At 41.3% G+C, this 25,709-nt stretch overlaps 1 protein-coding gene and 1 long non-coding RNA gene across 22 annotated transcripts in view; both read left to right on the top strand.

Moving 5' to 3' along the window:
• Window positions 1-25,709, top strand: part of ESRRG (estrogen related receptor gamma) — a 389,280-nt gene that overhangs the window by 102,227 nt on the left and 261,344 nt on the right. The gene's annotated exons all lie outside the window — the stretch shown is intronic.
• LOC120496980 lies at window positions 7,110-9,890 on the top strand. Of its 2 annotated transcripts, none has more exons than XR_005626384.1 (3): window positions 7,110-7,320; window positions 8,305-8,415; window positions 9,246-9,890. It is a non-coding gene; the product is annotated as an uncharacterized LOC120496980 (long non-coding RNA). The 2 variants fall into 2 exon arrangements; XR_005626385.1 differs by having other exon boundaries at window positions 9,243-9,890.

Raw genomic sequence — 25,709 nt, 5'->3', positions numbered from 1 at the left:
TTCAGTGGCTCTTAAATTCAAACTCCAAGGAGAAAACAGATATCATCTGTCACCGAAGGTGGGAAAGGGTGTCCTCCCCACATTTTATTCATGGGAGACAGGGCTTCACTGACTAATTCCAGTCTTTCTGACTAATCACTCACTGGCAAACTAATCAGCTAATCGATGTGACTGGTTTCTTGTAGTTTGGTCTCTTTTTGCAGTTTTTTTTTATTATTATTTCTCCAGCCTATTTAGTATTTATATTTAAAGTCCTAGAAGTGCCCTAGCTGAAATGCCTGTGTCTGCATTGGACTGTATCTGTTTCTGGTCTCAGTGTCCCCATCACGGACTATTCCCTTTAAAGAACTACAGATGAAAATGCCCTGAATTGCACAAAGGGCAAAGAAGAGGTGAGGGATGAGAGATTTTCAAAAGAAAAAATAGGAGCAAAGGGAGAAAAAGTGTTAAATCATTAGGTGTTGTTATGTTAGCAGGTTTAGGACCAGGTATATGTACAGGGTACATACCACAGCTACTTATTTTATAAAACCTGTTTCATATTAATACACGTGGCGATATTTGTGAGTCACCTGGTAGGAGTCCTGCTTAAAAGTAGAGAAGAAATATGACTCACTGTTTTTTTCCTTACTGCTTTATTTTTTTTCTAATAATTTTTTTAAATACAAAAAACTCTTGCAAAGAGGTCCAGCTCCTACTTTTATTGTACTCCTTTACAAACTTCTTTCATTTGGTGAAAATAGCATTGGTTTGGAGATTGGCAACTACCTTCAAAGAGAAATGTTGCAAAAACCAGCAATTTGGTAGGTGTAAGGGTGAAACTAAAGTACAATCTGTGCTAGTAGAGAAAATAGGTTGCTTAATCTAACAGCATGATAGCATTTTAATGCTGCTCTGAACAACATCAGCTTGCCACTGGCAAAAATCCACAACCTGAATTTTTGTTGTAACAAAATCTACATGCCATAAAGGACGTCATAAATAGATGGGACATCTGCAAATTGTGAGAACATATTAAAGTCAGACTGGAAAGAATATCAAACACCATGCTGGTCCCTTGATTGTTTTATATGTTCTAAAGTCTTGATATATTACTAAACCTGGCTCAAGCTTGGAAAATGCTGTTCTGGAGCTTTCTTGGTGCCTGTTCCTTGTTCCTCATGCTGGGCAAGTGTTGGCATACAGTCAGGGCCCAATCCTGAAAGCAGTTTTGTGTTTGGTGTGCTAACATCACCCAAACTGAAATGAAACTCTGGGGCAGTATGCAGTTATCCCTTTGGTCACCTTATCTACTTCAGTTTAGTGTGTGGTAATCCCTAAAAAATAATAATAAAAAAAACCCCTCTTTTTGCTGTGGGCTGAATCAAAGCAGAGTACAGTCAGCTGGCTGGTTCATGACAGATGCCTTGCACAGAAGCCAGTGTGCTGTTATGGCAGAACTTAGGTATTTCATATTGGAGAGGCACTGGCAAAAAAGCAGGGCTTAGGAAAGAGGGTACTCTTGGCATGTGATGAGAGAAACCCAAGCTCACCTTGGGGTCTGGGCCCCTTCATGACACAGGCAGTGTTGAGAGACCTGAATCCAGATCGCAGTGGGGTGAGCTTAGAGAGGTGATAGGCACATGGCTGCCAGGGTAGCAGAAATTGATTTCCACTGGTCTTTGTGGTCATAAATGTTAGCCCTGATGCATTTAGAGTTACTGAAGCAGGGGGTTTTGGAATCTTTTTATAATTAGGCAATTAAATTCATGTTAAGCCCTGTTTCAGGCACCTTAGTGCCTCTCTGAATCTTACCCTTTGTCTCCAGTGGCTCTGTTAGACATTGCCACTGACCTGCAAAGCTGGTACTACAAGTCCTTATAAAGAAATCTGATATTCCTGTGGAAGTTATGATGATGTATGTAAATCAGCTGCCATATCCACACTGTCACCTCTTCAGCTGAAAAAGAAGGGCAAATAATTTCATTGGTAGCTTCTGAAACCGTCAGCTGCACTGTCATTAATACTCTCCCCTCTTTCCTGGAAACTCAATATTTCAGCTACCTGATGTACCCTTCCTCTTCCAAGAATACATCTCTCCATTCCTTCAAATTCTTCTTGAACTGGGACCTCCCATCTGGCAGTTTATTGTTCTTCTGGCCCATTAGTTTTTCCTCCTATTCTTTTTCCATAGCCTCACATGTTTTTTATAGAATTTTATCATGTGCTAATAACCAGAGTATCTGAGCTCTATCCACGAGTGTATAAAATGATGTGTCCAACTGCTATGATGCCTTTTTGTTTTACCCCTCCTCTTTCTTTGGGGAAAACAGTTGGGGTAAAGCAATAAGGTTTGAATTTTTTGTATTGCTGTTACATACACCTACACCATCATGATACCGATCACCGTCTGCCTTTAAGGCATCCCCTGGATTGTCCTGTTTGAACTTTGGTGCTGCATCTGTTCCTCAGGGAGCTGTGCAGATTTCTTTTGCTGCTCTCTGAGAAAAGAGTGTCCATGTGGTGTCAATTCTCTGAAGCAGGTGTTCCCAGACCCTCTCCCTAGATGTCATTGCTGAACACCCTTTTTCTACACTCCCTACTCTGTCTTCCTGCTTTACCCTGATTGTCCCAGAGATCTTCCATGATCCATCCCCGTATCTATAATTGATCTTACAGCGGCCACATGGCAGCTGAAGCATTTGCACACAAACTTTCTGCTGGGATTTGTATAATAGATAGTATTTTGCTTTGCAGAAATATAAGAGCCATAATAACCCAGATGATAAAAGAAGTGGCTGCCTCCTTGCTTGGGTGGCTCTCCTGGATCTCACCCCTCCTTGGTCTACCTTCCAGCCCACAGCCATCTCTCTTGGTTTGTGCTTGAGCCATATGAAGCTTTCCGGTCCAGAAATAAACAAAACTCTGACTGTTGTCAACAGACATTGGCATCAATGGGATTTTTACCTAAGTCTCTGCAACTCACCTTTTTGTTGTAGCAGATATTCCCATACAAGTCCTTAAAAGTCACAGTTGCACCTGTAAGTTTTCCACATGACTAAGCTCTTGTGCACCTCAGGAATCCTATTAGAGATTTTCACATAACTGGATTGCAAGTTGCAAAACTAAAATTGTTGTCCCATCCTATAAAAAACTTGTTGATGTGTCTGTGTGGGTTATGCCTATATAGGTGTGTATCTACAGAAAGAGTTATGTTTGATGATATTTCTTCAGTAGGAGATTACTTGCCGCTGTTCGTGGGTCATTGAGTGACCTGTAAATTATACTTGATTAAAACATGCTCAGTGGAGATCACAGTTTCAGATTAATAAACAAATGCTAACCATACCCGGCATGTTTGTGGTATTGAAGCTATAATCAGGTTTTTGCATTTTAATTTTGTATCTACTTTTAAGAATATGCATATTAATCCTTCTGGTTGGTTCTTTATCATTCTCTGTACTTTTAAAAAAAATTCTTTCCTTATAGTGCTTTGAGAAATTTAGTAGTGTAGGATCAGAACTCTTCTCTTTGAAATTATCTTTAAAACTGCTATTGACTTTAACAGGATTAGTGGTCATGTTAGGGAGCCTGAGAAAGTGGTCTCACAGCTCACACAATGTCTGATTCCTAAATAACAAACCTCGTCAAGTCAACTATTTCCGAGTCACGTTTTGTTCCATCCTGGCACAAGCCAGACTGGGACAACAAATTGTATCACCAAAGAGGCATGACACGAGCTGTGTGTGTATTTTCAGCAGCCTTTGTATTGCCATGGCAACAATAGTTTTAATTATGGAGAGCCAAAACAGTAAGTTGTATGTCAGATGGGGCTCAGTTTTCCCTGTGGACAGAACTCTGATTAGCCACTGGAGAAAAGCTTTGTATCTTGGTTTTCCTTCTAGTCTGGATTTTATTCTCTGCTTCAGCAGCCAGCTTGTGTTCAGTGTGTGAACTTGGAGAGGCTGCAGCCAGCTGGAGGACAGTGGCACTGAGGGAGATGAAGTGACCCTCCTGTCTCAGGGGCAGCCTGGCACCATGCTGGTTTGGGTATTTAGGACTGGTTCTCTCACTAAAGGACTGCTCTCGGCTTCCCTCTAAACCACTGGAGATCCGCAGATTTGGAAAGGGCTGGTATGAAGTGATGTCTAATAATCGGCCTTGACAACGTTCAAGATTGTGCTTAGGGGGACAAACAAGGACTCCACTTCAGCAGTACACATGAAAATTTGCAAAGCAGATCCACATCTACATCCAGCTGTGGGAAATAAATACGACTCATGCAGTGGAGGTCAGGAGTAGCTTTTTTCAGAGTGGCAAGGGTCTTAAGTCACTTCTCTGAAAGAGGGTGAAAGGGTAGTGACCAAAAGCATGCATGTCACTCAGTAAATTCATAACAAGAGAGGAAAAACTTCAGTGATGCAAATCAGTGTATACATATATATATATATATATATATAAATCAATTATGTGGCCTTCTGATTCACTGATTTACTATTTTATTTGAATGCTGGCCCTTGGTGGTTATGGTAAGGCTTCTTTTGGGTTTGTGAACTTCCTGGCACTGTTTGAAGAGTAGTGAGGTTGGAGAAGAGAGGGAGCCCTGTAACTTTTGTGTAGATCTATTCTGATCCTCTGTGATTCCAAGCGTATGTCTTCATGGTCGTGGGTCTGAGGCACTGTCATCAGGAGATCATGGCCAGAGACATGATATCACAAAGAATGAGAATGAGAAGATCACTGTTAACTAGAAATTCAATTATTCAAATGTGGTTCCAGGATGTAGGGGGCTCAGCAAGCATGTAGGCTAATATTTAGACTTGCTGAACCTGTAATCTCACTCCTTACAGTGTTGCAACAGCTTTTTTTTAAAACACACAACCCTGAGCAAGTAATTAACTGATGACTTTATTTTTTATTCACTTATACTTCTTGAAATTTAAGAAGTCCTGACTCTAAGATTTTAATTTTGGAATTTGAGATCATAAATTAAGCCCTCTTATGAAAGAAAATAAGAAGTTTGCTGTTGTTTTTAATAAGATTTTACGGTAAATATGGCAACGGCAAGTCTGTGAGTCCCAGCTTTACTGCACGTGTGTAGCTCTGTGCTTTGAGACCCTTGAAATATCTGGTTTTAGGACATCAGCAGGGGGCTAATGAAAAGGCTTTGTTGATTTTAACGAATTGCAAGCCACTGTAGCCAAAATAAATATAATCTGCTTTTTGGATTAGTTGTCACACATGATTTTACCTACTAACAGTGATTAAAGAACCCTGGTGGACCAGAAGCATAGCTACTCTCTGGTGACTCTTGCTAAAATAGCAATAAACAGAAGTAAATAAAGTGTTAGGGCATTAGTTATCTTTAATAAACACTGACACTGCATATAATGTTTGGGAGTAGGCTTCAAAAACCTCCATTGAGTACAGACAGCAGTGTCACTCTTTCTAGCACAGAAAGCATTGATCATTTTAGATGTCTGGAAATTATGGAATGGCCAAGCCATGTTCTTGTACCACTGGGCTGCTGTCCCTCCTTGAGAGGTGCCGACCCGTCTGCACACCTCATAGAGGCCTTCATCACTCAGCCATTTTCATCCAGCAGCAGACACCAGAACCAAAGTTGAAAATATCCCAAACTGGAGGTATTATGGCAGGAAGATGAAGGGATTATTAATTCCTTGTGTAATTCTGCCACCCCCGAACCACTGTAATTCCGTACAGCTAATGAATGGAGGGCTGGTGCTGGTCTCTCTTACCTTCGTCTGTGTAAACTGATGAACAGAATTAGTTGCCCCTGCTGACATCTTCTATCCCTGATATTTTCCCAGTAATCAAGGGTGGGTGTGTTTCCTGATCCCCTTCACATTTGTTGTGAGAGGCAACAATTACTTGATGGTATTGTACTATTCCTTTGGACTCATTGTTGCTTTTAATCAGTGGAGAGAAGAAACAAAACAAATGAAAACATGTTCCTTCTTCTAAGAGGGAATTATTGCTGCAGTACTGAATGTTGGGAATTATTTTAGGTTCTTTTGTAGGGGAGATAACACCTTCCTGAGAGTGGCAGAGAATTGAGAAATTTCCCAAAAGCAACAAAGAAATTTAGGGCTTTAGAAATTAAAAAAAAAAAAAGTCAAGGGATAGCAAAACATTAGAAATATTAGTTTAAGGAAAATCCTACCAAAATAGGGAGAGGGTGTGTGCTTTATAATGAGTTTTCAACTTGTATTCATCTGTTCCTAATTGTACACCCCTGGAAGGCACATGGCGCTATTCTATGAGGATTTTATCTTTTATTTGACAGCTACAAAACTTCAAACTCTTCAAGTAAACATCCTCAGGCTTTTTAAGAATTGTATGACTCCTTTTTGATGTATGGAGTTAGATTCTTGTGTGGTGTTTTCGGTGAAGTCATCCAGCAGTTACAACCCACTTCTGGCTTCATAGTCTACGGAAAAAATGCTTGATACCGTGCTCGGGAAGGGAGTACGACCCACCAAGGACCCATCCTTCTCTTGGCTGGCAGTCATTAGGAGTTTGGAGACTTGCCCGATGGTGTAATTCAAGTCTTGACTGCATCTCTTATTGGTTAAAAATAGGAGCCAACTCCAGCTCATCAGTTTTTGCTAAGAAACTATTGATTGTGATTAGCAAGCTTAAAAATAATTACCTTGTGTGTTCATTGCTATCTTTGGACATACTCTCATATTCCTACTGTTATAGAAAGTATTGAGCAGTACAATAGGACAATTTGATGACTAAGGTGTTACACTGAGTGGGCAGCAGAAGGGTATTGAGCACATCTTAATTGTTCCATCTCCTGGGCATGGAACAAACACACAACACCTACACAGGGGAGAAAACCCAGTGGCCTTGCTGGGAAATACAAAGTGAGCTACCCCTCATGCCTGTGTTCCCATGGGGGAAGGTGTATCCAGTCTTTCCCAGTTGCAGTCATCACTTTCACCACATCTTTGGCAGAAGCCACAAGCCCACCCAGCAGCACAGGGGTAAACCGGTGGTTTGCTTAGCACCTGGGGAAGGAGGGGATGAGTTTCACCTGGGTTTTAACACCTACTTTAAAAGCTTGGTCGTGCTGATTCATACCTAGCTGCAGTTGACCCTGAATGGCTGATTTGGTTAATGATAACTGAAAGCCTGTCTGCCTCTGGAAGTTGTTGTTCTGTAGCAGGGACAGTTTCAGCAAGCAGATGAATTTTAGTTACTTAGGGCCCTGTGTACTCAAGTGAACCAGCATCCACTTCAGTCTGCTCAAGGCTGGGCCACCTGCTGAGAGTGTGAGAAGAGCTCCCTATACCTGTCAGACTCCTAATGCAGGTCAGTAGCCACTTCAAGGGGCCACCTTCTCCAGGCTTTAACTCTTGAACACCTCTGGAAAAGGTGATTTCTTGCTGTGTTGTTCCTCTCTGCTGAGAGAGCCAAGGAAGAATAGCTTCGCTATTTGAGTTTGGTGTCAGAAATTGGGTGGTAAGACTGCTATATCTGTGTGTATACGTACATGTGTATGTATTTTTTTATGCCCATGGGATTTCTTTACTCTGTTCTTTAGGTTTTATATCCCCTATGAATGTGTCAGGGATATTAAATCCATACCAGTCTGTGATGCCCAGTCTGAGTTTGCATTTTCAATTTCTATTTCTCCTGAAGGTTTGGTGTGTACTAGGTTTGCCCCTAGTGGGCACCTTGCAAGTACATGGCAGATAATGTGGGTTAGAATGTCAATTATGGGGTGTTTTGCAACCAGGGCTGCTGGCTGCAGGGCTGTGCCTATGAAACATGGTCTTGTTGCACAACCAGCTAGTGATGTGTGGGGCAGGGTGCAAGCTCTTCAGGCTAGCTGCAAGTCACATGAAACTGAGCGTGTTTGCATGTCCAGGAGAGGGATTTATTCCAGCTTTTTGTGTGTTAGTGGCAGCTTTTGAAATTCAGAGCTAGAATTTACCCACAGGGAGGAAGGGAAAATCACTTGGTAAAGTATTTCCTCGTGCAGTGGTCTTCAGGTCAGCGCAGGTGGGAGAGGTGAGTGCTGGGTCACACCAGAGTGACTTCCTCATGTGGATTTTGGATTTTGTGATTTATGTTGCCTCAAGAACATAAAAAGAATGAATCACAAGGCTTTGGTACAGTAGCAAGGGAAACTGTGGGCATGTTTGCTCCGGTGTGTGTCAGAGGAGGAGATGCAGATGGACTGCAGCTGCAGCTCTGGGAAAGCAGGGCTGGAGCAGGAGCCCTGAAGGCTGGCTGGGGAGCTGGGAACCTGGTGGGGAAGGTGCAGCTCTTTTTCTCTTACTGTTCTACAAGGGATGTCACAACAGCCCCGGGGAAGGTCTGGGCTGCATGGACAGAGAGCAGGTGATGATGAGAAAAAACTTCACTGACAGGAGTTTCTGACAGCAGCTTAATGCACTCAAGGTACTGTCATATGCTTTTTAACACTTTCTAAGTGACTCTAAATCTGTGTACTGCAGTAATTTCTCTCTAAATATCTGTGTAAGTTCTCAATAGACTTGTACACATAAGCTGTGTATTCCAAACAATTTTCTTCAAAAATATTTGGCCTGACTGAGAAAAATATTATTGGAAGAGCTATTCCTTTCCCCTGCTGTGTTTAAAGGGGCTTAGACTTGAGTCCTTAAATTCAGCATCGTTTATTACCATGATTCCAGGATTCTCAAGGATTTATATAAGAGCTTGAAACATTTTAAATGTTTGTCTCATTTGAAACCAAATGCTGCAACTTTAAAATGTGATGTATTGTGCTGTACCAGAGCTAGAAGTGAATGTTGTATTGCTTTTCTGTGATTTGAGTACCTTCTCCTTCACCCAGGAGACTGCAACATATTTTTTTTCATGTCTGGCTGTCTCAGATACTTTCGTGGCTGCAGCTACTGCAGTTTCTGAATGTTTCACAACACTTTGGGGAGAATATTATTACCTTACACATATCACCGGCTCATGAATACTGAGTGCCACAGATGAACTTTGACAAGGTGTTTGGTACCCTTTTTTGGAAACAAGGGCATGGTTTTAGAGCAAGTTTGCTAACATGTAATGAGCAACTGCAGATTTTGCACATTGCTGGGGAATTCTGGGCTGAAGCCCATCAGGTCTGGGCCCTGGAGAAGCTGAGCTAGTCACAAGTCCCCCATTTACTTATCTGCCATGTGAATATAACTGTTATACAGCCTATTGGCTATACAAGCAACTTGTGATCTTATATTTAACACTTTTCTTGTCAGAAGCAGTGAGAAACAGGGAGAAATACTTCTGCTGGTATGCAAGCTGATGGCTTCGAGTCAACTACAGCTGCTAGCCTGGCAATAATTTGAATTGTTGCAAACGCATGGAAAGAGTAAAATAGAAGATACAGGGAAAAGAAAATAATCATCACCAGGGATGTTTCTTTAGAATTATTTTATTAAAATTCATGTTTGAAGTGATGTAATCCTTTTCATTGTCTGTATTTAATTGTCCTTCTGAAGCTTGGCATAGCTATTTTAATGTGCAGCAAAAATATTACATCAAAGGTGAACGTTTGAATCCTGGCTGAAAAATAAAACAGAGCAGGGGGGAGAACCCCCAAATGACTAAAAGTTCTTGAAAGTAAAATATAAAAGAAAATAATAATTTCTCTCCCCTGACAAATAGTTCAAAAAGTAGCCAACAGTTTGGATCTGGTATGTCACATTGCATACAAATGAAGGAACTGTCACTATCAGTTTCCTTTGAAACCTTTTGATCTTATCTTCTGTAGTAAAGGGCATGTGACTTGATCAGGGCTTCTCTTCTCTGATACATAGTCAGAGTCCTGATCTACTGAAATATCTGTGACAGATTTCTCTACTCAACTGATACTTCTTTTTTTTTCCCTTTCCCTTCAGTCTTTGTCTGGGGCAGATATGGTTTACCCTTCTCTCTCCATCCAGGAAACCATATTTCCTAATTTGGCAATTTCCAGATAATCCTGTGTATTATGTCTTAGTCAGAAGCTGTCTTACACCTTTCCCTCTGCTTGCCAGGCTGGCTTGTTCTTCTAGTAAGAAAAGGAAAGTGAAATTATGATCTTTTGTAAAGACACATTAGACACTCAGTTCTTCTGAAAAGTCATGGGATATGTGTTCTGGCAATTAATAAAGGATTGTTTTATTGCAGAATACCTTTGAATGGAGAATTTGAATATGCATAGTCAGTAGTGTCAGGGGAAAGCAGTGAAAGGAAAAGCTTTCTGAAGACCTCTAAAACTTAACATTCACAGTTTTTGTGAGGTATTTGTATTTTTAATGCAAGCTATAATAGCTAATGTGCTTTTCTTGATAAATGTTTTGGTCCAGAACTGGTGAAGTCAAGGAAAATTTTCCCAAAGAACTAAACTTTGCTACTGTGGCAATTGATGGCAAAGCTATTTTTGACTTCTCTGTGGTGAGACTGCTCTATGAGGGAGAGTTGAAATAAGAACTAAGCCCCAGGAGGTCTTGCTGGGCTCCTCTTTGCAGGCTAAAGGCCAGGACAAAATATCCTTGGGTCCATGTGTTGTCAGTGCTGGGCCTTTCTGCCCAGTTCCTGGTGTAGGACCACCCTTCTGTGGTCACAGGGTAGATTCTGCCCATGCTGGGACCCCAGGAACAAGTTTGCAAAATTTGTGAGGTTTGTAGCAGAGACAGAAAGTTTGTGTGTTTTCTTTTTTTTTTCCCCCATGTGGAAAATAAACAGTGGTTGAGAGACTGTCCAGGAATTCTTTCTACCCAAGCTTGCTAATTAGAAAAAATGCTGGAGTTGCTGAGTTGAAAGCAGTGTTTAAAAGGGTGAAGGTTACTCGGCAGTGTTTGCATAGGAGGTCAGGCTGGGTGATCTGGCTGAGCCTGCAGCCAACTCCACCCTGGAGCATGAGGTGCAGCCTTGCAAATGGGGAGTTCTCAAAGAGAAACCCAAAGATTTCCAAGCTCATAGGAGCAACCTTGGGCTGCCTGCTGGCTGGAGCAGGCTCTGCTCTGTTTGGTTTTCTGCTCAGCTTCTTTTGTCAGCGTGTCCCTGTTAGGAGTAAGGAGCTGAGAGAGACTGGAAGCAAGGCTGCAGCATGCCAGCTCGTCTGGGAGGTGCAGCTGGGTAAAGTGCAGCAGCAAATCGTTTGCAGTGCTGGTACTGAGAGCTGTTTCAGAGTGTGACTTAGTTCTCTGGTGGTTTTAACACTGCACACAGTTAGATGCGTTTGCATGGTGAGTGTCCCTCTGCCTGCTTAGGTGGCTTGTGTCACTGTCCCTCAGAGCTGGGAAAAGGTGGCTGTTGGGCTGCTTGTACAGAAAGGTCCCTTTTGGAGTGTTTGTGTAAAAATCTGGGAGAACCAAAATGTGTGGGACTGGTCCAGCAGCATTTCTCTTGTTGCTGAAGTTCTCAGATCTCAGTTCCTGGTTTAGCAGAGTAGGAGAGCATGTCAGGACATTTTGCTGGGCCCCAAATATGTGCTTAGGAAGGTTTGCTTCTGGGCTAACTTGACTTTTTCATCTGAAGAATTTGGCTCTTCCCATGTCTGGGCTTTTTCCTCTTCTGTTGTCTGTCATGTGATGAGTAAGAGCTGGTATTCAGAAGTGGTGCCTGAAGAGCGATGGGTTTGGTTACTGAGTGGAGCTGAAGGTCCTAACAGTGGGGATCTTGGAATGCAAATAGCATCCAAAAATGGGTTTTGCCTTTTATCCATTAACACAAACACAGGTCAGATGCTTTAACTATCAACATGGGTGAAAAATCAGTCTTCCTGATGCTCTGCAGGACTGCCAGTTCAGTATATTCAGCTCTGGATTGTCAAAGGCCAGGGACAGAAGCACTAGGAGATTGCTTCCCTCTGCAGATTTTTGCAACCTCTCCAGCATCTTTTATCTGGGATAGCTGGCACCTCATTGGCCAGCTGCCAATCACGGAGACCTTCTGGTGGTGCTGATGGCTGGAAGGAAACCTCAGATGTGGCTGGAGATAAACAGACTGCCCCTGAGACCCTCGCTGGTCAGAGAAGGGTGGTGGGGTCCTGACAGACTCCCTGTTTCCCCATCAAGGAGTGAGGATGTGGGGGAATGTGATGCTTAGCACTCAGCACCAGGGCTTAAGAGATCAAGAAAACCACCCATTTGCTTTCAAGGTTTATTCTGCAATCAGCATAATTTCTCAGGAGAGGATTTTACTGTGGAACAGAAGGTTGGGGAATAGAGTGTTTGTAAAGGGAAAAGTCACTCTGTTTATGGGCTGGGAGTCAAAGACCTTTTTGGGTGTGATCACCTCTATCTGTCTGCTTTGCGAACAAGAGGCAAGCTGTTGGACAGTTTAAAACGTTGGCTATTTTAAATAAGACTTATAACAATTTAAATATTTTACCAGCTGTTGGAGGATGCAATTTTTCTTTGATAGGCCATTATGTATGCAAGACCAATTGGTAAACTGTAAAGTACTGTTCTGTAATTATTCTCCTCTGTAGCTTTAATGAGGAGATCTGTGTGCAGTTTGATGGGAGAATATACTCTGCCGACAGCTACAACGACAATCAAGACAGGTGTAATCTGCTTACTGTAGTCTGTGAATCCTCACCATGTGGCTATGTTATCTCTAGTGCATGTTTATAGAAAGATGCTTGTAAAAGGATTTAATTTAATGGAATAATGGTAACTGACACTATGAAAATGAAGGGGCTCAAATAATATGGTGAGCAGAGTGGTATAAACTAAAATCATCTACTAAAGTAGATGATTAAAGAATTGGTGTATACTTCTTTTAGTTATGTGAAGGGAAATGCAAATCAAGCCATGGTATGGACTAAAAGAAAGCATTCTCTGTTACTGACCCAGTCTTAGAACAGGCTTTGGGGTCCATGTGGCAATATCTGGTGAGTTGTGCAGATGTGCGTGGCTGTCACTAAAGCTCTGCACAGGCCCATTTCCAGGACCTGAGTCTGAGGAGCAAGATATCTTTTAGAAGGCAGATACTCTGCTGAGCTCCAGATTTCTCTCAGGTGGAAGAGTAGTTGTGTGATGAAAGGACAAGTTCCAGCTTTGTTTAGAAATCTACTCTGTGGTGGGGAAGCTTTGAGACCCTCACATGTGGTGGGTCTCTGTTTCCTTACCTGCACAGTAACGATAACAATAAATTATTACTGGAAAAGCAACCCAAATAGCTTATTATTCTGAAGTCCATTTAAAAAAAAAAAAAGTAACATCTCCTTGCTAGCAGCAGTTGCACAGGATCGTTCATTTGGAAAGATAAAATTACTTAGGCAGAACTGTGAATCTATCTCTTCTTTTCAGAGGCTGAAAGCAATGATACCTGGTCACTCTCTGTGGGTGTGATTTATTAGTTATCAGTCATTCTTAATCACTGCATACTGACATATATCTAACACACTGGAGAGTTTAATGTCGGAAAGAATACTTACCATGATTTTTCTCAGCAGGCTATTTTTAAGTGCTGGGGGAGATAATGTGGTGCCAGCACTTTGGTATTGTGTTTCAGATCCTGTGTGACTGTCCTTGAACATGGAGGATGAGTGCACAAAGGGTGGCAAAAAGTTGTTAGCAAGAGCTGTGCCATCTTCCTTACTTGAATTGCTTGAAAGCCTTTGGCTTGTAGAATTCACATGTGTTATGACACATAGGGTGTTGGGCTTTTTTATTGTTTAATTTTAATTTTTTTTTTTTGTAAGACAAATGAATCTGATGTGTTATTCATACCAAGGATAGTCCAAGTGCATGACTGGACATACTGTGCTACTGCATCAAGGAGAATGTGTTTAAAAAATACTGAGAAGCTCTTCTGCTGGAGAAGGATGGGGATTGGATGGAGTTGGGCATTGCTGTTAATTTTTCTTATTATGCTGATCTTGCTCAGATTTTTGAGTCTGGTGATTGCACTGATAAAGGAGCAGCCTTGATTTCTGCACATATGTTACAGTTACTTGTAAAACTGGGCTCACAGATTGCTCTGAAGCTTTTACTGTTCCTGCAGAACATTTTGGTAGTTCCAGCAGTTTGATCACAAATGCAGCATCTCTCTCTTAATGCTGTGCAGGTTGATAGAACAGTTGCCGAGCTGGAGTCCCTAAAGAAATTATTAATTATCTGGTTAATGTGCCTCAGGCTGTGTGAGTGTGAGATTAATCACCAGTGCTGGGATGAGTTGCTGAAGTGGATTTTGGTTTTTCGTCTCCTGTCACTCGGTAATGGCTTTTCCTTCCTTCACCATCAGGTGAACAGGTGCAGAGGTGCTGTATTTTCATTTTCCTATAGTCGGCAACAGCCGGTGACCAGGAAGTGCCTTTTTCTCAGTCTGCTGCATGAGCAGTTTATAACATGGAGTACTACCTGCTTCAGATGTTCCAGCTGCAGGAGATGCTCCTACAGCACAGGACTGACCTGAGCCTTCCCAGATAAATACATTGGAACACATGTGCCTGGGGAGGAATGGCAGGGAGGAGCATTGGGCTGAGCTGGGTCTGGCTCTCCTCTATTCCCCAGGTTGCAAAGGGGTTGACTTGTATTTGGAAGTGGAATTGCAACTTGACTCCTATTTTGAGTGTATTTATATTACCTGGAATTTTTCAATAAATGAGCATTCAGCATGTCTCCTTTGTTTAATGTAAGAAAAGAAAAATGTGCTTATTTATTGCAAAGATACAGAAGGTGGTTGTAACTCAGTCTTTAGTCATTCCATCCTTAAAGCCAGTGGGTTGCATTAATGTTCAGATACTGCAGAAGGAGTTGGAGTCCTTTCCAGTGGTGAATCAGGGCATTAAGGTGCAACACTGCAAGCACTTGTCCTACCCTGTTAACCATCAGCAGCTGCCTCAGAAATGGTTCAGTGAGGCCCTAATGTTATTCCAAAGCTCCCTACTGTTTTACACACACTTGCACCACACACTGTACTGGTGAGTAAAAAAAAAAGAAAAATAATTTGTCTTTTAAATCTGACAGTTGTGTTGCTATGTTGGTCTTGTACACAAAGACATTAACAGCTCTGCCCCAAGGCTTTTCATCTTAGTGACTACTCCTGAGGAGAGAATGGAAGGTGAGATGGAATGAGTTACACACCTAAAGCAGAGTTTGCCTAGACTGTGAAGTGTCTCGTTGAAGAGAGAAGAAGAAGCTGTAGACAACACTGCAACAATCACTCTGCTAATACGTGCTGAGGGACAGAAGCAGAGTTTGAACCTCTCTCTATTTATAATGTCTAGGCATTTGTATTACTTTATCACCTCTAACCACAAGTATTGTTTCTCCCTGAGGAAGTCCTGTGAATAACCACAGCCAATGAAATGGAGTTGCACAGCACTTGAGATTGAAGACCTGTTTTTAACCTTCTACTTAACTATGTTGTAACAAGTGTTTGGGTTTCTTTTTTTTTGTTGGTTAGTTTTTTTTTTTGTGTGTGTGAATGTATAGGTATTGGCCCTAATCAGCTTATGGGGTTTGTTTCTTCTTGGCTAAACCAGTGGTGGTTTTTGTCCCTGGTGAAGTGAAATTTTTTGATTACCTTGCCACTTCAAGCAGGCAGAGATGCACTTGTATTTGAGATTGCATTGCACCCATCCATTCCTGGGTTTTGGTCTCCTTATTGTACTATCCCTCTTCAGCTAGGTGTGCAGTTTTCAGAGAATTTGCTTTTTATAGTAGCTGTGTGCTCCACTCTGGAATCCCTGAACAGCCCATGATGGCATAAACATCCATTTGTTTGACGAGCTATGGTATAACTTCACATTAAGGGTAGATGACCCATTTGTATTTGAAACCCCCTAACCAGCAAGTTGGCATGGCAGCAGTGGGGCTTTAAATGTTAAGCAGTCTTCAGGGCTTAAGGCTGAGTATTTGCAGTGGAGTTGTTTGGGTTTCTGCTCCTTGCAGAGCTTCCTGAGCTTGTTGTGATAGCTAAAATCAAGTTTACTTTGTTAAGCTCAGCAGTTCCCAGAACTGAAGAGATAACGGGGGAAAATAAGACCTTTAGGAGACAAGAAGTAAATTTCTATCTGTATGGGGATGCAGGTTACTGTCTTTGTATGACTTTTTGATTATGATGTGCCCATTTATTTAGGCATGGTTATGTGCCCATGCATGCAGGGGTACCTGCCCACAGTGATGTACAAATGCAATGCAAAAGGAATGTAAAACTTGGGACATGTATCGAGTGTAAAGACAGTAACTTGCCAGCCTCTTCTGTGGCTCTGTTTCTCTGGTGCTTAGAAATAAGTGAAATAGCAGATTTTCAGATAAGTAAATTGTGCAAATTCATGCCTGATTTACACGTATGATCACCTTGACTGCTTGTACAAATCAGCTAATTGTGCATGCAAATAGCTAATTAACAAAATCATGTGATCTGCTGATGCAGTCTCGGGATCTGTAAGCGTATACCAGCCATGCAGTTATCATATATCTACATACCAGTAGTATGAAGAAAATCTAAGCCCTCATAATGTAGCAGCTGTGAGGAGTTGCCTATATTTTACTATCACCGGTTTTGGGGTGGAAGTGTCTGATGGGGATCACAACTGTTATTGCAGTTTGGATCTAAAATCACTGAGGTTTAATAGAAAAAATAAGTAGAAAAAAATTCACTTCAAAGTAGAAAGTCAGTGTTGCTTCTGATGCACATTCCCCCTGCTGCAGCCCATGGCAGACTAGCTGGTAGCTGGTCTGATGGCATGAAGTGCCCTTCCCATACAAGTTGTTCCATAGTTTGGCCCTATGGCTTCATAAAAATGCCTGTGAACAAAGCTTGCTAAATGCCTACTAATTACTGTTCTTAAATACATAAAGAATTACACATTTTAAAGCTGCCTGCCACCTTCCACCTTGGTAGAAAAGAATTTATTCAAAAAAGGTTTAAAGGGCAAGTCTCCTGGTTTTGTTTATTTGTCTTAGTCTCTTCCTTAGCATATTTATCTGCTAGGTGAAAATACCCAGGCAAGTTTAAACATGCAAATTGTCCAAGTTTTGCAACTGCATCTGTGGACACCAAATATGCATGCAGGGAATTCAGAAGTGTTTCTCCCATCTCTGTTTCTATTACTTTTATAGCTGTTATGGAGTGGACAGATAGCCTTTGTCATAGTAAGTATTTATAATTTCAAACCAAATGTCATGTGAACTTGCAGTAAGTTCCTACAAATAATTTAACATCAAGATTTGAGGCTTCACATTGAGTGTGCACAAAAATAACAGCAAAATCTTCTGAAGGCAGGTATTTCTTGAACTATCTCTTTAAAAATTCCTCCTAGTATATAAAATAGAAAAATAAAATCCTGTCTATTATATTTGTGACCTATGTAGGACCTCATTTGCTCTCTGAATTTCCTTTCTTAAAAGTGTGTCTTTGTTTTAAAACAAAGATGAAATATACCATTAGCACATAATGGACCAGAATTCAAATCCTAGCAAAAGTTTGTGTCCAAGACCATAGCACTGTATGTCTTTCATAGTTCTCTCATGGATATTTGTGGTCTGTAGCATTTTCCTTAGAGGGCGACTTGTAGGGTGCACCTTGTTATGTTCTCAAGAGTAACACTCATTTCCTTAAAACCTGCTCTGTGAAGGGAATTAAATGTGGCTGGAATATGTCGTTAGAAAAACTCCTATGAAATATTTTACTGTCATCTAGTTGGGCTCCAGACAAAGAGTCAAGGGACTTCAGTGTAAAACAGTGTGCAAAAAAAACAGCCTGTTTCTGGTAGAGCCACATCCATCTAGTGGTAGTTGGGTGCAGAGTTAGGAGAGAAGTGCCAGCCCTGGTGTGGTCACCAAGCCTCTCCTCTGTGGGTCAGTCTGCTTTTAAGCATGTACAGAGGAAACTCTCAAACACCGACAGAAAGTCTACTTCAAAGATTTTTTTTTTGAAAAGCAAAGTAGTGGAGACTTCCATGTTTTTTTTGTCTGTGAACAAAACTGAAGATGTTTAAAACCCATAGATGACAGCTTCCTTTATCAAGAAGCTGTGTGCTGGTGGGAATTAACACACACTCTCTTTCAAAAAAAAAAAAAAAAAGCCAAAGCAAAGCCAAAAAAGCCTAAATGCCAAGCAAATATCGCTACCACCCCACCCCAAGAAAAATACCAAAATCCAGAGAAAAAACTTCCATACCAACCAACCAAATGAAGTTAAGATTGGAATACTAGTTAGCATTCTGATACCTGGGAGCACATGCAGCCCACGGCTTGCTCTTATCAGCTTGTGTGTCCCAGCCCTGGGAACAGCAGGCAAGACCTTGCTAGAGTGTGCATGGGCTCCTTCCCCCCTTCCAGTGCGTGCTTTGCAACTTAAAGATGCAAAATTCATTGAGTGACAAATGATGATTAGTGAGAGCTGAGGCCTATCTGCTGCAAAAGGGAGCTGGGGAGGATGACTTTATTCCTGGTGGTGTCAAGTCTTTCACCTTGCTGCCCTTTAAAGCAAGAGTGGGAACTGTTCCTTTAATTTTATTTACAAACTTGTTTCAAAAAAAGCAACAGGTTTTATGACTTTTATAACTTATTATTTCTCAATTAATCCTAAAACATAAAAAAAAAAAAGCTGGCTGTAAAAATATTTTCCATAATCTCTCAGCCAAATTTTCCTATTGACTGTACTGGTGACCTGGAATTAAAAACTAATGGGAAATGAGAAGAAAGCAACAATAAAAATAAGCAGTCTGGTTTTATATGCCAAGCATAATGAGACTAAGGGAGAAACGGAACTGAAATAAACTGAAAATAAGACAAGCAAAGCTATGTAGGCCTTCATGTGGGGACAGCGTAAATCCTTTCTTCTCTGGGAAGCAGAACTGCTTGCAGAACTGGGGCTGAGGGCTGTAACATCTCAAGTGTCTCACAGGTCTGTAGTGTTTTTCTTTCTTGGATCTGGCTGTGGGCTGGCTGTACAGTGCCAGTCAGGATATGAAGAAGCCATTTACTGAATTGTTTAGAATTGGGAAGGGCAGAGGAGATACTTGACTATGTTGATGATGTTTATGCTTTTGGTTGGTTGAAATCCTGTTAACATCCATTAATACAGGCTTAAAGCCTTCTCTAAAACTTCTGGAATTACCTGTCTTTCTGTTATTTTAAGAGACAGTTCTTTTTCTTTGGATCATTGATATCCTATTGAATTCAGTGGGAGAACTTGTACCTGTGATGGGATAAAGTTTCCAATCCCTGTTTTACTTCCTTAAGGGATAAAGGAAAAGGCAGGCTTTAGGGATCTTTTTTAGATCTTTTTAAAGAAAGGTGAGGTGGCATTGTACAAATTCATATTATTTTTTCTCCAGTTACTCATAGGCACTAAATAAATGGCGCTGAAAATGCTGTGCTGATGCAAGTGCCAAATTGCTGCCATATGCAGATGAATTATCTCCTTGCCCTTTCCTGTCAAAGGCCTTAGTGCCAGCCAGTGACATGGCTGATTGCCTTTGCCTGATGAAGGGACATTTGAGGGGACAGCTGATGGCTGAACTTCTCTAAAGTGGAATTGATGATTGTAGTGGAGGAACCTGTCCTAAGAGTTGGTACCCATATTTTATCTAAAAATATGTGCCCACAGTCATTCCCTCTAGCCTTCATTTCACAAGCCTGCTTGAAATCTCTCACATTGTGAGGTCTGCAAAGCATCACCACCATTATCTCCAGTTCATCAGAAAGTTATATTCCCTTCAGGCAGAAGATGGCCTCTTCCTGGATAGCTGCACCTTTGTCTTGCAGCCCAGAGCCACTTGGTGTCCCTGGATCTGCAGACAGTAGCACCCAGGCTAATCTCTCTTGTACTGTGTATAGGAGTGTTGCCTCCATCAGGGCAAGTCTTTACGAGCATCCTCGTGCCGGCTTCCAGGCAGTTTGTAATCCTGGGTATTTATCTTCCAGTTTCTTTGTGGCTGGGCCTTGCTTGGGTATTTTTATTAAAGTCCTGTGACAAAAAACATGACAAGTAGCTTTGTGCCTCTAGCACAATGGAGCTCTGCAATAACAGTGCCAGCATTTTACCCGCAAAAGAATCTTCAAGTGGAGTCACAGACAACTTTCAATGAGTCACACACACATTCAGTGCGTTTAGGTGACTGTTCCTCTTGGTAATTTCAGGGGGTTTTGGTTCTATCAATTGAAATCTGTCATAATGCAGTGCTGGGCAAGTCTGTGTTCCAGGCAGTATTTTCTTGTGGGATCGTCTGAAATGGTTAGGTGGACTTCTCCCCAACTTCCCAGTCACGTGTCTGGTCCCATGCACTAAGCATGTGTTTTACTTCATTCTTATCTCTCTATCATAACCACAGGGTCTTTACACCACAAACAAAATCTGCTCGAGTTGTTCCCTTTGTGGAGGGGGTGAGAGAAGAAGCAACACGTGAGAGATGAAAATGTTTCCTTGGTGTGGTGGTACTGGTGACTATGTGGTGATACCCCCTAGCACTTCTTGATTCCTGTTTCCATGAAATGTAGGCTGTCACACCCTTCTGAAAGCAAAAGAATCATGACTTGGAAGAGACAAAGAAAAAAGAGTGGTGCTTTGTTCTGCAGTGTCTTTATTTACAGAGTTTACCCAGTACCTCAAAGCATCACTAAACAGAAACTCAGTACGCGGTGACTTAGCTTTCCCAAGGAATCAACAAGCACATTGCATTGACATTTAAGTTTTGAGGTCTTTCTATATCCCTGGTACAGCAATGAAACTCCCAGATCAGCTGCTGCTGGTGATGAGACATAGATGCTTTTTTAGGGATAACTTGGTTTATCTCCTTTGACACTTTTCTGATATCTCTTGATCATTAAGGTCTGGATTAAGTGGAAAAAACATTGCTTGCACAGATGTTATGTAGCTTATGCCTCAGATCTTTTATGAGAGAGTTTGGGTGCTTAATGTCTCCTAAGTCAAAAAGAAAAATCAAAGTCTTGTGTACAGCTTACTTCTGTCAGGTGCCAAGATGAGGGTTAGGTGAGCACATAACAAAAACCTGGATATTTGAAAGTCACATTTCCAGCTGCATTTAAGGAATTGTAGATAAAGCACATTGAAAAGAAAAGAGCTGTTTGGGGCTGGGTTTGCATTTCCCAAGTGGGCTTAATGAAATTTAAGGTGTACTCCTCTGCAGCACTCTTAGGTAACTAGTTATCTGTATGTTCTTTCCCATGAACTTGCATCATGACATTTTTGTGAAGCACTGCTGTGTATCAGGAACTTGCTGTATGTTCACTGCTGGCTTTGAGAAGAAACAGCCCCAGCAGCTTTGCACAGATGAGAAAAGGTGCTTGGTAGCAGGTATTGGAAGAGTATAGGAAAGTAACTCTGTATTTATTTGTCTGCCCCCCCCCCCCCCCCCCCCCCCCCCATAATACTGGTTTTCATGCAATTTGTATGTGTTTTCAATGTTTGGTTCCCAATCCCTACTCCGGTGGAAATGTAGCTATTATTTATAATCAGTAAATGAATGGCTTTGACTCTGAGCCTGTAGCAATGCAGAAATCAAACGTTCATGTCTTTCAGTCTGACAGTGTTTCACAAGAACAGGCATTTCTGGGGCTCCTCAAGCTCAGGGAGGCTGCTGTGTCACTTCACTGTGATAGTGGAAATACCGTGGTAATTTTGAAAGACCTGTCCTACGGACTGATGAGTTTAACAGCCTGATGCACTCTAACCAGGGCACCCCTTTATTTGTCCTAGTTTGCTCTTCTTCAGTGTTTTTCATCTGAGGATTACGAAAAGTGGACTTCAGCCTGTGAAGCTGTTACTGTAACCATTTATGGAGGGAGAACTGAGACTCAGATAAATGTGACTTTCCAAAGGTTAGCTCTCATGCCGGTAGCACCAACAAGGACCTGTGCATCTGTTTCCTGAGCCCTTACTCTTTTGTCCCACATTTTATTTAATGAGGTGAGAGGAAATCTGTTTCTACACAGGCTCTAGCACAGGGTCTAGGTTAGCAAGGATCATGTGAATTGTCAAGTGAGAGCTTCTGCTGGTGCTGCACAGAGGGGTAAATTAGTTGAGAACTTTGTGGGCTGCTTCACTAAAGAAAAATAACTGTGTGAAATTTGATTTGAAGAGAAATTTTCTTCCTAGGAGAATGCTGAACCTCAGCATAAGTAGATCTGCAAGCTAATGATGTAAAAATAACTTGGATAATAAAAATCTGGTAAATAGAGGTATGGTAGCAAATGGGATGTATGGGAGAGACAGGCTAAACTGATCTGACTTTATTATGAGGAATTTATTCTCTCACAGAGCTCCTCTGGTTTAACGCAGTCAGTGCTATGTCACTTTTAGCTGAAGCAAAATGCTTTTTGTAGAATTCTAAACTCATTTTCCTGTAAAACAACGCAAAAAACTGTTCAGCTGGAAACTTGAGCTCACTCAGAATAATCCAAATTTGTTTTGAAGGACTTGAGGGATGTATTTCCTTCTAAAGATTCCCATTCTTCTGTTTTTTCTTTGCCAAGTGAGTAATTAGTTGCTCCTTGATTATTGCTTATCACTTTATACTTTCTCATGAAGACAGCAAGGGACTGTGAGGCTGTTAATAGCTATGCTCAGACCACCTTTCCTTCTCAAGCATGGTTTTATTAACTTAAAAATAACAGTGGGAGTGTAATGCTTTTAAGTTCCTGTATTTATTGGGTTTTTTTACTGGAATCCTGAGTGCTTTCCAGTGACCACCAGAAGTGCATAGTCTCATTTTTCTTCCCTTGAATTGCTACACCCCAATACCGTTGATGAACAGCATTGGGCACAAAAGCTTGACCTAGGCAATCTTAGTGTGGGATGAAGAAAAGACTTGAAAATTTTCTTCCATCCTTTCAGGTGTTCCTAAACATGGCAACAAGCATGGCTCTGCAACAGATGCAATTCTTTCTAGGTCTCTAGGTAACATTTGAACCTGTGTAATGTTCACAGCACAGCACCGTAAGTAATATTCCAGGAAATGTGCTGCCGCTTGTTTAAAAGGATAGGACCCCAGAGATGCCTTTAAATATGCCTGTAAAGTGAGAGGTGCCAAGAGAAAGATAATATGGCTGATTATAGTTATTTACCTTACATTTTCATTCGCCCTTAACTGGGTGTAATTTAGGGGCATGAAATCTCTTATTGGAAGTGTATTTGCATTAAACAGCTCTAAGCAACCATGAAAGTGCAGAAGCTGAAAAATTGACAGACTGGGTTTCTAGAATCCCAAAGTAGCATTTTTTTAATAGGCATACAAACAAATCAAATAAACATGTTTTGCTTCAACGATTTAAAGAATATGGTCTTTGGAGTAATTTGTCTCCCTTTTTTTTATTTTTTACCCTATCATTTCTAACCTCTTCACTGCCTATCTCTAGTTTGCAGCTCCTCCTAACAATCTGCAGCAATTTCCAACCCAGCTGTTGTGGTTGCAGTGCATTGTGCCTTTGTTTAGCTTTCCCTGAGCTATCAAATCATGCTATAAAGGGGATTACCTGGTTAGTGATGTTGTTTTTGAGGTCTGCACTTTTTAACAAATAATTGCTTCACAGTGGCTCTTCCCCACCTCCTGCTGCCAAAAAAAAAAGAAAAAGAAAAAGAGCCATCTGAAAATCCAACATTACAACTGGATGGAGTTAAGTCTTGCAAGTGAGCACCTTTGGCTGGCTTTGGTAAAACCCTTTTGCTTCCTTTGCAAGTAATCATAACCAAGCTGAAATCAATCAAAGAGTAGTTGGTCTTTTCAATCAGCTGGTGTATTCGTAGCAACACTTGGATGTTTGTGTTTGCTTTTAGAAAAAGACAGACATGTTTTTGCTCTACTCATGTAGATGTGTTGGCATGTGCTGAGCTTGGGAAATTTATAATCCAACTGTGTGCTGTTAAACAGGTATGATCTTCCCCCTCTACCCTCAGCAGTTGGTCAGTTCTTTTATGGCCACTGCCTCTCCCACAAGGCAGTTTATTTAACTGATGTTTGTGAAATGTTGTGATCTTCGCATGAATGGAGTTATTGAAGTGAAAAGCATTAGCGATATTTATTTCAGCAGGTTGCGGAATTAATGACTAAGGAAGGAAAACAGGTAAAACTTGCTTTTTAGATGCACAATAGTGTCTTTAAGAAATGTAATTAGTGTATAAGAATGCAGACGTGTCTGAATTTATGTTACAGTACATATGCTCTGTCAGAAGTTTTCTAACAAATATATATGCTATTGAAATATATCTATAGCATTCATGTTTTATTATCTTTTGAGTGTTAAGTAAAAGCTAGTGTCTGTCTTGCTCTGCTCAATGCAAAAGATATATTTACTGTACTTCAGTGTCTTCAATTTTGGTTCTCATTTTGCAAACACCGTACATTTTAATTAAGGCTTGTCACTTGATCTAATGAATACATTTGCTGTAATGTCTCCATCTTCAGGAGGTGAATTTGACTTAGAAATTGTCTGTCACAGAGGGCCTGATAATATCAGTTTAAAGATTTCTTTCTTTCCTGGGGAAGAGCAGTTTGTGTCATTCACCCAGCTCTCACTTAGGTTTTGCTTGCCTAAAAGGTTGCAGAATGATGTTTATTGCAACATACATACAAGAAGAGTCTCTAAAGACAAGTATGTACATTTAGCCCAGACAAGCTTATGTACCTACATAACTGTCCTATTTTTTTCCACTTCCCCCCCACCTTTTTTCTTTGACACAGTTTCAGAGGTGGTTTATTGATTATATTTGGAAAGATTAAGAAACTCCTCTCTGCAGTCATGCTTCTGTTGGCATATGAGAGGACTTTGACCAAACAAACAATGAATTGTCCAATACACACAGTAAAAAAAGGAAAAGAAAACTCCTATAAGAGCTGGTTTCAATTGACCTTTTACCTGTGCCTATTTCTACTCTGGTGGGTGAGGACCATACAGGAGAAGGGTTGTCCTCATGTGTCTCCAACTTATGTTATGGTAGATGTTAAAATTCCTGCTTTTAATGTCAAGTCTAAACCATAAGTATTTTACTGTCATGCAAATGCCATTTTATGTTCTGCTGTTTTACATGAATGTATCAAAAAGTGAATTTGGAGTCTTCAAGAGACAGAGAAATTAAGTAGAGCCCCACATTTCTTTGTTTTCACTGTTACTGTATTCAAAAGAGACCAGTTTTTTCAGGTAGGTAAGTCAAGATTGTGTTTTGGTGCCATCTCCTTGTGTAGTGTTCAGGGGAAAAGGATTTAGCACCCAACCTTCTTCAGCCTCTTCTACGTCACCATGTTCAAAGTGTGTTATACTAGCTTTGTTATAAAAGGCTGAGGTTTGCATGAAGGAAGAGCCCAGTGCAGTGTTGAGTTAAAAGGGAGATGCTTGGGGGACCCCACAGGACATAGGGCTGCCCAAAAGAGGAGCCAGTGGGGGAGCAGCCACATCATCATCCTTGGATGTCCTGGTTAGTGACTTATTTGGCAGATAATGTGTGATGCACCTGTGGTGATCCAACGCAAACATTTGGGAAGTGCTGTTGCATCTCCTCGGCATGTGAGGAGTTGCATCACAGGGAGGGCAAAGCCCAGATTTTCAAACAGACTTAGTCACTGTGCACTGGTGTCCTCATCCAGGGTCCTGCTGGAGCTCTGTGACAGCAAGAGGACCAAGGTTGCTTCACCCAAATCATGTCACAGGACTCACACATCCTTCCCTTTTGTGACCAGGATGCTCTACCCTCTGGCTGCCTCTGCAGAGGGGCAGAGAGTTAAGTGCTGCAAAGGGCCCTGAATGGGCCACCTGTGGGGCGGC

Source organism: Passer montanus, unplaced genomic scaffold (assembly GCF_014805655.1).
Source record: "Passer montanus isolate IOZ18808 unplaced genomic scaffold, ASM1480565v1 scaffold12, whole genome shotgun sequence".
Taxonomy (NCBI): domain Eukaryota; kingdom Metazoa; phylum Chordata; class Aves; order Passeriformes; family Passeridae; genus Passer; species Passer montanus.
The sequence above is the reverse complement of the archived record's forward strand: the minus strand, read 5'-3'. Positions and strand labels throughout refer to the sequence as shown.